This window comes from Protopterus annectens, chromosome 1.part2 (assembly GCF_019279795.1).
Source record: "Protopterus annectens isolate FY-2018-M chromosome 1.part2, PAN1.0, whole genome shotgun sequence".
Lineage (NCBI taxonomy): Eukaryota > Metazoa > Chordata > Ceratodontiformes > Protopteridae > Protopterus > Protopterus annectens.
In genome coordinates, this window is record NC_056727.1 from 443,777,865 (window position 1) to 443,790,586 (window position 12,722).

A 12,722-nucleotide genomic window follows, 5' to 3' on the forward strand; every position below is an offset into this window, starting at 1 on the left:
TGAGGCATTCACTGAAGTCACCCCTTTCAAAATGCAGTGCAACACATCAAGACAGAGAGAAGCTAAAGTTCCATTCAATGTTTTTTTCAACATAAAGCACACATCTACATCTTGCATTTATTGCACCACCTAAGTCACCTTTGTAATTTCATCTATCTAATATATTACTACGTCATCATATTATGTACTGTTTATATACTGTTTATTCAGTCGCTAGAACTACTCCATCAAAAAAGGTACAACATTGTAAAGAAAGGACAAACTTCTGCATGCTTTGCAGATTGAAACACACAAAATACACATTACCCCCCAAGGTCAACAGCCACATATGCCTAATGGAAAGAAGAGACAACTTTTTCACATCTTGCTAATAAAGCGTAGCAATTGTATTCAATTGCAAAATGCAGGTCAAACTAAACAGGAACACTTTTGTATCCTTAATACTTCAGCATTATCTTTTTATATAGGTGACAACTGATGTTAGGATTAGCATCTTAATAGCTGCATAGAGGCAGCTGTACCCACCAGGAAGAAGTACAGAATTAACTCAAAAAACAAGCCACCCTGGTGGAATCACAAAATCAAATGCCTGAACAAGAGGGAGAAAAATCATGGCAAAAATTAGGAGGTGCAGCATCCAGCAGGATAAAAGCCCTCTCAAACTAAACAAACTACTCAGAGGACAAATAAAGTCTACGAAAGGCAAATATGAGTTATGTTTGGCCTCCCAGGACAAGGAAAACTGCAAATGTACCTAACCAGGCATACCCAACAATTGAAATGTCCACAGAGGTTCCTCACTAAAAGAATGTAAGGTGTAACTAATATGCCCTATGCAGACCTCCTCAAGGTCCTATCCCTGTATTCTGTCTCCTACAGCCTTTGGAGGGGAGATCCATGCCTTACATGCAGGCTCTTGTCAAACCCAACTTTGATGGACCACGTGCATATCCATCAAACATACAGCACCAAAATTACCCGCTATAAAGACTTAAACCTTGCCTGTGATATAAACAGGACCTGCTGGAGAGATAGGAATGTATCCCAGAGACTATTGCATCTATGGAACAGGCTCCCTATCCATGTGAAGCAGACTTCCTCCCTAACCCAATTCTTTTCAAAAGGGTGAATGGCCATCCCCTGGTAATACCACTTTAGACTTCACTAAGGAGTTTAGTAAGGAAAACACACCACTGATTTTATGATTTTTAAATTTTTATAGTAAGCTAAATCTGACCATGTTATCTGATTCAATGAAGGAACAGCCCTGCTTATTTCCATAGAATAACTCCTTATATCTACTAAAAATGTAGGATTATGATATATATGATCTGTGCGAAGCTTTTCACTGACCTGCACATAATTGCTGTCCACGTCTTTTAATAGCATTTATTTTAATTTGCATAGAATGCCAAGTATTCACTAGATAGCAAGCCATTTCAATTTTATGACAAATAATTCTCACCTCCATCCCATCTATTTGTCTTTTCACTAAAGGTCAGTTGTTAATGTAGACTATAGCACTTCTATGACAATCTCAGAATTAGAATGAATTCTTTGAAATCTAATGTTGGTTTTATCTTGCTTGCACGAGCAAGTTCAATGTTACTTGATTTGCAAATATACTTACATAGCAATACTTACATAGCTGTCATTATTAAAGCAAGCCACCTTGCAAATTAACAAGCATTAAATCAAACTGTTATATAAACGAATAGTTTCCTCTACAAAATGTTAAATACATGTGATTTATTGGCAACTACAGTCCTATAAAGTGAAATTACGCTGCTCTGTTTAAATGCAAGTCGTTTTAAATCACACTAAGTTAGTGACCCACTATAAAGTCCAACCAGACATGCAGTTCTGCATTTTATTTTACTTTATTTTTTTATAAAGAAGCGCTAAACACTTAACTCACTGACAATTCAATCACTCACAGACCACCTCACTTGAAGGTGTATTACTTGAAACATACACAGCAACAAATAAAAACTTTACTGAAAACGGTAAGCAAAGTAGCAAGTCAACACCCTTATGGTTGCACACATACAGGCACATAACCAGGAATGGGCCTGCCTCTCCCTCTCACACTACAGCAGTTCCAAACTGTAGGCATGTTTACAATAAAACAATTGCTTCTTCACACCATTTTATTCAATATCTACATCACACATTATCTGGTATCCAGGTCCATTGAAAAAAAAAAAAAAATTTTAAAAAAGCCCAAGCACAACAAATAAAATCCAAGATACAGGCAATAGCATTGTATCCACAAACAAGATCACTGCTTTGGCAACTCGCCCTAAACCTAATACCAAAATCAGGATGTACACAACTCATGCTATATACAAGACCACAAAACTGGCATTTCCCCCACAGATAATTACGGAACTAACCTCCGAACCTTACCCGGATAGCATACACTTTCTTTAACCCCAAGAGTAAAGCATGGAATATACCCAGCTATCTCGTGAATTCTGTCATGGGTTAAGTAAAACTCTAAGTAAACCAACATGAATGCAGGAAGGGGTGCAATATATAGTTAATGACCAGATTGCTTGGTTTCTTTTTGAAGCAAAATCTTAAGCTGGACAAAACTAGGGATCATTTTTAAATATTGCTCATACAAAGTTTGAAGGAATAACAAGTTTTGCCTAGCAGCTCGAAAGGATACGAAGTCCGTCACGGGAGTAACGGACATTATTTTCTAACCTCAGTCTTTACCAGTAATTCACCGGAAAACTGTAACTTTATAAAAAAAATGGATCGCAGCTAAGGAATGAGATTATCTTACCTTACTGAAGAATTACTCAGGCTTGGAGGTGAAAACACAAATTGATGTCCATTGCGGCTTTTTCTTTCCAGACTGTGACACTACCTGAACGGCTCAACAAACAGAGTTACAATAGCAAATTCCACAAAGTGCAGAAAAAAAGGGAATATCTACTTTAGGGCCCTCTTTCTTTGGACAGAACAGAGCTGTGGGGGGGTGTTAAGCAAGAGGTGACTCCCATTGGCTACCACCAGTTCCTTGATGAAAATCATAGTAAATCAGCTTGCTGTCGAGAGGAAAATACAGGGTACATTGCAAGCTGATTTTCTCACTAAAATCAGATACCAACACCATGAAAATCCATGCTGAAAATTAAGTTGACAAGGTAACTGACAAAATTCAGTTACTTTTTCAACTTAAATTTTCAAGAGTGGAGCTAAAATATGCCTGCAAATTTACTAGCGCTGGGAGAAGGCACTCGGGTGGAACAATATGCAATTACTACTGGTCTCATAGCGTGCTCGGTGTTAAGCACAGAGGCGCCATGAGACGGTAGTCAGGGTTAATGAGTGAACCTCACACAAACTACACCAATTGCACACAATTCTGCCTAACTAAATCTAAAATCAAACTCTGCAAACTACATTCACACTTCCCTCTACTCTCACTACCCACTACTAGCACACTTATCAGGAGATATACACCCCAACCCTGGCCCAAGCTCCCCCTCTCCCAACCACACCGCTCATCCTCAACCCCCCTCCTTCAAAACAATTCTCAACCTTCCCTGCCCACTACAACTGGATCATCCCCCTCCAAACACCTTGCCATATACTCTCTAAATATTCAAAGCCTAGCCAACAAAATAACTGACTTCCATGCCTGGATAACCCATACAACCCCTCACATTCTCACACTATCTGAAACCTGGCTTAAACCACATATCTCTGACAATGAAATTCTCCCACCAGACTATAACATATATCGCTCAGATAGATATCCAAAAAAGGTGGTGGAGTCGCCATTCTCCATTCTAACAACCTCAATCTATCACCACTTCCCATAACAGACCCCAACTTTCACCCAGAAGAACTTATAATACTCAACTGCCACCTCAACCCTCATAAGAAAATAGCTATTGCTTCAATCTATATCCCTCCTGGAAACAATCTAAACACTCTTGAAAACAATGTCCTGGTTTTCCCATAACTTATGAAACCCTCATCTTGGGAGATGTCAACTTAGACTGGTCCAAACTGAAAACGGACTCTCCCCAAAATAGTATTAACTTACACAGCTTCCATCAACTCATAGTCCCCCACCCGACTCCATAGAAATACATCTTCTAGCTCCATAATACACTGGATACTTGCCAACTGCCCCCACCATTACCACAACCCTATTACTCTACCAGATCAACTTAGTGATCACCTCCCCAGCTCTGTCCTCAGATTCAACATTCAACCCCCCAAACATCATCTATATATCGGGACTGCCGTACACTCACCAATTTTAATCTAACACAATTCAACTCAAATCTATCTTCCATTGACTGGTCCTTCCTAAAAAATACCCATTAGATGAGGCAGTCAGCAGCTTTAATAACATTTTCCTGAATACCCTTAACTCCCTTGCTCCTAGAAGAATTCAAATAAAACCTAATCACGCCCCATGGCTCTCCAAACAAACTAAGTCCCTCATGCTCAACAGAGAAAGCCTGGAAAGCCTGGACCAAAACCAAAGAATTATCCCACCTTCACCACTACAAGCACCTCAGAAACCTTAAGAAACAAGCAATTGCAGATAAAAAGTCCTTCAACTCTGGCCAACTTACTTACAAATCCAACCCTCAGAAATTCTGGACTACAATAAACAGAATCCTGGCCCCAGGCCATCCATCAACACCCAGCCCCTTCCCCAACACAAACCCTCTAGACACAGCTACCCTTCTTAACAATCACTATCAATACTATTCAGGTCACTCATCCCAAACTGCAAGACTACTTCCCTGTCTACCCCACTAAGCCTACCTGACAATCCTCCATTCTCACAACATCCTGTCTCCACCTCCTATATAAGATCTCTTCTTTATAAACTCAAACCCTGTTCCTCCTCCACTGATAATCTACCACCTACCTTCCTCAAAACTAGCTGCAGACACCATAGCCTACCCAGTGTCCATATTAATTAACAGATCTATACAAGAATCCACTGTCCCCACTCTCTGGAAATCCTTTTTCACCATTCCTCTGCACAAAGGTTGCAATTCTACTGACCCTTCTAATTACAGACCCATAGTCATCCTATCCCCCCTCTCTAAGATTCTTGAAAAATGTGTCCACTCCCAACTACCTGCTCCAACATAATCTCCTCAACCCACCCAACATGGCTTCCGTCCTCACCACAGCACAACTACTGCCCTACTATCCTTTACCCATACCATTGCTGATGCCCTGGACAAAAATAAACTTCTATCCTGTCTCTTCCTTGACCTCTCAAAAGCCTTTGATACAGTCTCACATCCCCTACCGCTATCCAAACTTGATAATCTTAACCTATCTACCTCCACCCTTACCTGGTTCTCTAGCTACTCAACTCTCACAGGAATCAATCAGTAAGATGGCTCTCTTCCACTTCTCCTTTTATACCTGTTCCCACAGGAGTTCCCCAGGGCTCCATCTTGGGACCCCTCCTCTAACATCTTCACTAATGACCTCCACACATCTTGTAAACAATCTTCCCTCATCCAATATGCTGACAATTCTACCCTCATATGCATCTCTGACAGCATATCCGAACTTCATACTCACCCAACAGACCTTCCTCTCTACTGAACAGTGGCTAACCAATAACCTACTGATCCTCAACCCCAAAAAGACCAAACTATTACTTTTTCTTCCCCACTCTCTTACCACAAATCCACCTTTACTATTACTTCTTCAAATAACATTACTATCAAACCTGAAACCCAAACTAAACTTCTAGGAGTCATCATCGATGATGAACTGAAGTTTAATACACACTTACTTCACAGTATAAAAGAAGACTCACCAGAAACTAGGTCTTCTATATCGTAACAAAAGATACCCAACATCCAACGCTAGACTATCCCTTGTCCAAGCTTTTCTCCTTCCCTCCCTTCTTTATGCTGCCCCTATATTTACCCATATCCAAACTACTACCGTAAACAAACTTCAACAAACATACCATAAGATAGTTACATTTGTTACAAACTCACCATATAATGCACACTGCCTATCCCTTAACTCCCTACACTGGCTCGAACTTCCCCAGTTATTGCAGCTATCTCAACTTCAAATGCTACACTCTTCCCTACAAACCTTCATTCTGTCCTACCCTCTCTTCTCTCATCTCAATCTATTGTCCTCCCCATACTCTTCGGACCTCTAACCAACTACTGCTACAAACCCACCGCTACAAACCCACCAACCCAAAAAAACCCCACTATCGGCAAATAACTACAAATCCTCCATTGCCCAAACCTGGAACAAACTTCCTAGGGACATCTGTTCCATCATTCACCCATTCCACTTTCAAGAAAAACTCAAGGCTCATCTACTAAAATCTGTCCTTGCCAAGCCCCAACTTGATAACTTTCCCCATAACCTATGTCATTCCCCCTTTTTTTTCTTACTGTTTTTGACAAGCCTTTTTTTCTCCCCAAATCTCAGATACCTGCACTGACAAAACAAACCATTAATGTAAATATGTAAATATGAAACTACACTGCTACCCTGTAATATAATACAGGTATACTGCCTTTAATTTTCTTCTTTGATTTGTCGAACATATATATTGTGAAACCAATTTGTTCCTATTCAACACTGTATAACTTTTTTTTTTTTAAGTATCATCTATTTGTGTAAACTGTGCTTGTAAAAGACCTACTTAGTGATTGTATAACCTCTATTGTAAACTGCTGCATTTCTTGGAGCTTTTCTCCTCGGGTCTCCACTGAAAATGGGTCCCAAGCCCAGTTGGACTAACCCGGTTAACAAATGTCAATAAATAAAATAAATAATATTAATTTCACTCTGTATAACTGAGTACCTTTGTAAGAGCCTTAGAGTAGCTGGCTTTGGAGTGTCTGGTGGCAGTACCTACCTTATAGTCTGGGCAGAGGGGCATATCTAGTAAATCTGTGTCAGCCTTTCCAGAGAGAGAGAAAGGAAAATCCATCCCACGGACTGAGTGTGCTCCCTGTGTGTTAAGGGAAATTGTGCCTGATGCAGAGAGCTGCATCTGGAAATACTGTATGCATCTATTTGTGTTCCAAGTGAACATCTCTAACCGATGTCAATGGTGAGGATTTAGGGTCCTTGATTACTGGCCCTCTTGCCTACTGTCTGCATCTCTAATCCCAGTTATCCCCATCAGCAGAATCTCCTTTCTCCATTCCCAATGTTGGCTAAGTTCTTAAAATACTTTCTGCTACTTTATGAATATAATATTCTGTATGATTTTTCTTATAATTCTGCATCCAAAATCCCAGTCAACTTGTTTCTTCAGCTTCCCACATTTCATCATCTCTTTCAACAGACAAAATGTATGTATGAGCAACATCTAGCCTTTTATTTCTTTTTAGGGATATGCCTGGAAGGAGATTAACTGAGAGGTGGTACTTCTTCCCAAGTAGAGTGGGTTGGGAGGGTGGCTTAATGGTTAAGGTGTTTGTCTTACAAACACAAAGTGCAGGGTTTGAGTCTCATAAGGGATAGCTGGCTAGGCTTTAAATGGCTCACAAGGGCAGTTAGCTTAGTATGAACCTAAATAAGAGGTCTCTTTCCCCATCCCCTCCAAAAAGAACCTTCCAGACCCAAAGATGATTTTCCTGTGCCTGGACTGGACACTAACAGTAACAGAGGATATGGCCAACTCATGGTCCGTGATGGTAGTAGGGACTACAGAGGAAATTGGAGAAACAGCAAGTAGTCTGAGGAACAAAAGCCACTGCAGAGTCACCTACCATTGACTAAGGCATTGTCTGAGCTCAAAGACTCTTGTTTCTTTTTCTACTGTCCCTATAAAAAAAAAAACTAATAGCACGACCAGCATAAGAATCCATTACATAGCGGAGGAAGATGCCTCATTGCCTGTAAGCACTGCTGGGAAGAATTGGTTGGAAGGTAAGCTGTTAGACAAGTGTTCATAAGCATGCACACTCCACCACACAGTCCCTCAAAATTCAAAAGTAAACGCACAAGCAGTACTCAAAAACCCTCTAAGAACACTTATGTACCTTCCACAGAAACTGCACTGAGAAAACAAGAAATGAAGGCAAGTTGTCATGAAGTGCATCCAATCACCAAACAAAATAGATTTCTAGCCCTGAAATATACTTCCTTATACATAACACCTTCACGCAAAATGTCTCGAGCAGTAAAATAATGAATGCAAGTTGTCACAGAGTACACAAGCATCAAAATACTCCAACACCATTTGAAGTACATAAAACACTTCCCCAATCTTTAAATCCTTATACTTCAATTACAATGTCTCAAAAACAGTATATTTTTTTCTTACAAAAATAGACCCAGTAGTCAATAATAATCCCACTTCTAGAAATAACAGTGTGATGTGAGGTAGTGTCAGATGTGCTAGTGGGAGCAGGGCAGTGCATGTGTAACATCATAGATAGCTGGAGTTTTGTAAAAAAAATACATGTTATTTGAATATCAAATTGATTTGTACAGATGCCTGTGTTAAGAAATGCAATATAAAGTTGCTTGTTAAAAATGCATCAACAGTGTGTCCTGCTGGACAGAAAATAAATATACATGCATGTCAGACTGTGTTGTTGTAACTGATTAAATGTGTATAACTTAACAGACGATACTAGAAGGGAAGAGGTTAAGCTCAGCCCAGCTAACCTCAAGAAAAATAGCCTGAAATTAAATTACTTGTTTAGACCATAAAGTTTTTCTCAGTGATCTGAATGCAGCCAGAGATGCAATGTCTGTGAAAAACATGGGCTGGGATCTTATTCACTGGCCCAGAGGATGGACTTCACAAGTAGTTTGGCAAAACACTTCAGATGTTAATAAAATTGCATGTATTCTTCAGAAAATAAAAGAGGCATTAAAATATTTAAAAATGCAATATTTTCTTATGGAAGGGCTCCTATACGGACTTGTCTTCCAGAGATGAAACCTATAAACAATTGCTACTCATGTGAAGCCTCAGAACTGTTTTCCCTTGAGGTGACAAGAAAGTACTGAAGTTGTCTGCAATGACTGCTGATTTCCCTCCAAGGAGCTAGCCAATCAGCAGTCAGTGTGTATGTGTGAGAAAGAGCCACAGTTTTTTGAAGCCTGTCCGGCTGTTGTATCTAGGCAAGATACAGTCCACATTGCCAAAGGCTACTGCCTCAACTATTGAGCACAAAAGTACTGCAATATTTCTGGTGGGTGGCAAAACAAACCACTAGAAGGTAAGGGAAAAGGTCTAGAAAGGGAGGGGAAGAAGGAAAAACAGTGTTGTAAAAACTTTATATGGCTTTACTGCAAACGGGTAAGTCAGAACAAAGAATTGCCATGGCTTGTATCAGATGAAACCATAGAAAAACAGTAATCAAGAAGTATGAAACTTGCATCACACAGATCTAAAGTTGAAACAACTGAAGTAGGTGTTCACTGGATAATCAAAAACAGTAAATGTAGAGGAACAAAAAGTAAGGGGAAAAAAAGTTCCAGGGGACTTCAGTCTGCAAAAGGCAGAAATAAAACTAGAGAGCTTGTATTAACAAAATGGATCTCTAGTGATCAATTGTCAGGAGTACTTGTACTGCCAACCAAAACTTCAGTTCCAGATCAAGGCACCGAATTCCTCATTTGATTCAAATAGCAAATCTGATAAGAAAAACTGCCAATTATGCACTACAGAAATTTAAACTACCAGAAAGCATGTCAGTACAAAGGGGAGAACTAAGAACTGCAAAGCACATACCAAAGTATGCAACTGACATGGTTGTCATGTGTTTACTTCAGCTACTTTACATGTTTTGATATGCCAATAAAGGGGAATGACAGACTTAAAAATCTGCTTAGGCATTTGTCTTTCCTAAGCCCTAGTAAAGAAAGGATTACAATTTCCTGGCAAACTGTATTTTTGTAAAATGAAGGCACATTGAAAATGATCAGAAGACAAACTTGTGCAGATGACATAGCTAGTGATGCAGGACATACTTTGTGTTGGTCAGTATTAAGAGGCAACAAAGCAGCTTTGTTGCGCCTTATAAAGTATGTGGACAACTTGTTTACTATGTTTTCATCAATTTCGGTAGCTCAAAACCACCTGGAGCATGGACTCAAATGTTCACTTTTTACAAGGATACAACTTTATGGCAGAGTTAGACAGCCAGTCTTGAGTTTAAATTCCAGGATCATGCAATCTGAGAGACCCACATTTAACTATACATACCAACAAAGGCCTACCTACCAAAATTGCATTCTCAATCATATACATGGATTTCATCTTAGGAGTTAAAGTGGTACAAAAATCAACACAATGTGCAGTCATGCTGACTAAAATATTAATCTCAGCTCAAATTGATCCTTCACCTTTAATGTACGATAGATGGTAAAGTCCATCTTCACCTGCAGTTTAACTCAACCCAGAGACTTCTTTTCTCATCTCAAGTCAGTCTGTATTTTATACAACTTTGTTCAGTTTGCTGTGGAATCACCCATTAAACTCAGGCTATTGTGAACTTTTACAGCAGAATGTCTCTAATTGCACAACATAACTGTAGACACAGGAAAATCTGTATTTTCCTACACATCAGGTACTTCCCCACTTACCAAAGGCGTTCAGTGTTGCTCAAGTCAGTATTTGCTATAAAAATGTGCAGTGGGATGGAACTTTCACAGACTTTTGCACAGAGGAAGAGAAACGGTATCTGTGCAGCACTGCACACTGCTGACCAAATTAGATAATCCATTTCACTGGAAATACTCTTTTCTGTAACTGCTATATTTTCATTAGTATTTTAATCTTATGCTTCCTACAAGGAAAACTAATTTGTCTTGTTCAAGGATTATAGCTTTGATTAAGTATTGGTGGTTTGTCTTTCGGCTTTTCCCGGTTAGGGGTCGCCACAGCAGAACTCCGGTCCAGTACAACGCAGCAACTAAACGTGTAGTAATACAAAACTGTGAGAACATAATGTACAAAAGACATTTGTTCCTCATAAAAAAACCTAAACAGATTCTTTACATACATTCTGAAAGGAAAATGACAATATATTTCTACAATGCTCAGGACTAAAAAAATGGTAAAGAGCAGTGGTAGTTTGCATGTCTCTCTACAGCTCCTTCATAGCACCTGGTTACATTGACAGCTGAACTTTTTGGAAGGTGGGGGAGGAGGGCTATCAGTACTTAAAGCGCTAAAAGCTGAGAGCATTAAAAACTAATTTATTCTGTTGAGGATTTGTGTCTTCTGTTTATTGGTTATGGCAGTTCTGAGAACAAAGCAATTCAGTATAATTCAGGCAAAAAGTGAAAAGTAGTCTAGTTCCAAAGTTGACAAAGTACTGCCACTTTTTTTACACTAAAGTAAATAGTACAGCCACAGACATCTGAAGGTCACATGGCAATCAAACAAAATTTACACAAAGTATTACAGAACAAAGTTATGTTTGTCACAAAATGTGGATGGTACCCCCTCCCCCAAAGGGAACTTCTCTACCCAGTAATTGAGAAACACTAAATGATCGATCCTCAAAAGCCTGCAAGAAGAGGGCTGTTTGGCAGCAAAAAACAAAAAACTCTGAAAGGCTTGTCACCCAGTGCGCCATACAGCTCTGCTCAAGTAATCACTCTAGAGCACTTGGATAGTGCCCGTAAGCTTTGGATGCTGGTCAACAGTTGGATATAAACCTTAGCTAAGGCTACTGCAGTAGTGACCAAATGGTGCAATGTTCTTCTAAAGCAGTGCATTAATGAGATGTGGATAGCATTTAGTCTTGGCAAGTGTCAGTATCCTACTTGTTCCTGCAACTAAAACATTACAAAGTCAGAATGGATAGATATGTATAACTGAAGGTTTTCAGAAAATAACTTCAATATACAAAGATTTCCAAAAAGTCTAGATTAAAAAAATATGCACTTGAGCATTTGCTTCTTTCTGAACTTTTTCATTTCTTAAAACTAGAAGGTTTAAAGCAGAATCCATATTATTTGAAGTACTTTCCCAGTCCATGAGATATACAAAGCATAGCAGTTAGTGTTTTTCTGCTTTAAGCATCTCTTGAAAAACTGAGACATTTGCAAAACAGTTTTATCCTTTTAACTCTTTACATTGGTAGAATGGAGGTTGTGTATGCATACTTCCCATCTGTCCAGAATGTTTGCAGAATTTTAATTTTGCCTCTTATTTTTGGTCTACTCATAAAATTAGTGTTTTCTGACAAGATTATTGAAGTCACTAAAATGACAGACATTTGAGCTTCATAGCACAAATTCTTCAGAAAATGCATGCCTGTGCAAAACCTGCTATTCTAGCAAATTTCTAAGTTTGTAAGAGAAACTTAAATCTGTCCCTGATTTTTGGGCTTTTGCATGCAAGGTAAATGCCTGAAAGTTCTGGGATCCAGTGTTCAAATTCTGGTCACTGTGAAAAGTCTTGGTCTTCCTGAATTTGAGAATGTGTCCCCTCCCTCGCACAACTGGCTACATGAAAATGTCCTCAAGTATTAGGTAGCCATGCGTCCCTGTGGCCTACATCTTGTCTGAAAAAATAACTAGTTCATTTATACTATTAGCAAAGAAAGAAATAAAACAATGAAAATTGTAAAAAGTCATCTGTCTATTCTACCTACAAGATAATTTATTGGTATCACATTATCTCTTATTAAAAAGACCATAAGTACATGTACATCGCCACCAGCATTAGATTAAAACAAATATGCATTTTAAGTATTTAACTG

At 39.1% G+C, this 12,722-nt stretch overlaps 1 protein-coding gene across 1 annotated transcript in view; it reads right to left on the reverse strand.

Moving 5' to 3' along the window:
* SNX5 (sorting nexin 5) overlaps positions 1–12,722 on the reverse strand; it is a 1,365,310-nt gene that overhangs the window by 913,071 nt on the left and 439,517 nt on the right. The window lies entirely within an intron of this gene.